The sequence below is a fragment of the Antechinus flavipes genome, chromosome 1, assembly GCF_016432865.1.
Source record: "Antechinus flavipes isolate AdamAnt ecotype Samford, QLD, Australia chromosome 1, AdamAnt_v2, whole genome shotgun sequence".
Lineage (NCBI taxonomy): Eukaryota > Metazoa > Chordata > Mammalia > Dasyuromorphia > Dasyuridae > Antechinus > Antechinus flavipes.
The window spans coordinates 556564856-556567019 of NC_067398.1; positions in this window are offsets into that span (position 1 = coordinate 556564856).

The following is a 2164-nucleotide window of genomic DNA, read 5'->3' on the forward strand; positions in this document are numbered from 1 at the left end:
GGAAGAGAATGGGATACAGGAAAAGAGGAGGGTGATAGAAGAAAAAGGCATTTTGGGAGGGAATGGTCAGTAACAAAAGACTTTTGAGGAGAAACAAGATGAAAGGAGAGAAAGAATAGAACAGTAAGAAACTAATTATAAAAAGAATTTTGAAGCAAATTCCTTTGATAAAAAGGTCACATTTCTCAAACGTATAGGGAACTGGAGTCAAATTTATTTTAAAAAATTATAAAATCAAATTTACAAAAAATAAGAGCCATATTCTAATTGGTAAATGATCAAAAATATGAACTATGCCCAAAATGCTTTAAAATCATGCATATCCTTTAAACTAACAATACCACTACTTTCATGAATTCCTATAGTTTTTTTTTAAGTAAAAGGACCTATATGAACAAAATATTTCTAAAAAATTATTTTCTCAAGGAAAAAAAATTGGGAAATTGAGAGGATGCTCATCAATTGGGAAATGGCTGAATAAATTATGATATATCATTTTGATGGAATATTATTGTTCTATGGGAAATTATGAGTAAAATATTCTTAGACAAATCTAGAAAGTCCTCCATCAACTCAAGCAATACCATACTAGGCATCTATCTTAAAAGAGAAAAGACTTCATTTTTCTTGAGAGTTGTTTTTTGGTGGGAGGGGAAAGGACCTAACTTTTTTTTTTTCTGCAACTTGACTTTTAGATAAATATTTGCATAACTTCAAATGTGCTTTCTTGATGCAGGAGAGAAAGAAAGAGATAATCAGGAACTCAAAATTTTAAAAACATGATAAAAATTGTTTTACATCTAACTGGGAAAAAATTTTTAAAAATTATAAAAAGAAATTGTATGTGAAGTGAAATGAGCAGAACCAGGAGAAGACTGTTCACTGCAACAGCAACATTGTGTGATAATCAACTATGAATGACTTAGCTCTTCTCAGAAACAAAGTGATCCATGACAATCCCCAAGACCTCATGAAGGAAAATGCTATTCACATCCAGAGAAAGAAGTGATAGAGTTTGAATGCAGATTGAAACATAAGTAATTTCCCTTTTTTGGTCTATTTCTTTTACAACTTGGCTAAAATGGAATTATGTTTTACATAATTGTACATAAAGAACTTCTATCTATAAAATTGCTTACTATTTTGGGAAGAAAAGAGAAAAAATAGAAACTCATTTTTTAAATGAGTGTTAAAAATAGTTTTTATATAAAATTGGAAAAAAAAACAAAATAGTATTTTAAAATGGAAAAAAAAATAATATTGAAAACTATCTTTACATAAAATTAAAAAAATACTATTTCAGAAATCAGGAGGGGGGAGTCATACTGACTCTATGATCAACACTTCCTTTTTTTCCATATTTACCATCAGTTCCCTTAATAATATGCTTAATTATTTAAATACTTTAACAATTTTCTTCCGGAATGAAACACCAAACTCACTGACTTATAACTTGTAAATTGCTAATTCTTCCTTCCCATTGCCTCTTCCATACTTACACAAACAAACACTACATATCAGGACCTATATCCTTCTCCTATTAAGAACTTTAGAATGGTTACACATTAGATGTTCACTATCTTTAATAAACTTTTGTAGTTCAGTCATTTTTTCAGTCATATTCAACTCTTCATGACCCCATTTGGCATTCCAAGGAAACTAATGGATAACAAAACTTTTAAGTAAAACACAGATTTCAGAACATTCCTTGAGTATACAACAAATTTAATGAACCTGAGTATTATTAAAGCAGAACCGCTGCCAATTATCTCCCTAATGTGACACTGATGTATAAAAACCTAAAAACAAAGTTTATTTTAATTATAGCTTTTTATTTATAAAACATATGCATGGATAGTTTTTCAACATTGACCCTTGCAAAACCTTCTGTTCCAACTTTTTCCCTCCTTTCCCCATTCCCTCCCCTATATGGTATGTAGCCCAATATGTTAAATATATTAAAGTATATGCGAAATTCAATATATGTATACATATTTATGGTTATCTTGCTGCTCAAGAAAGATTGGATCTAGAAAAAAAGGTTAAAAAAAACCTGAGAAAGAAAACAAAAATGCTAGCAAACAATAACAGAAAGAGTATGGTCCACACTCATTTCCCATAGTTCTTTCTCTGGGTGTAGCTGATTCTCTTCATTACTGAACAA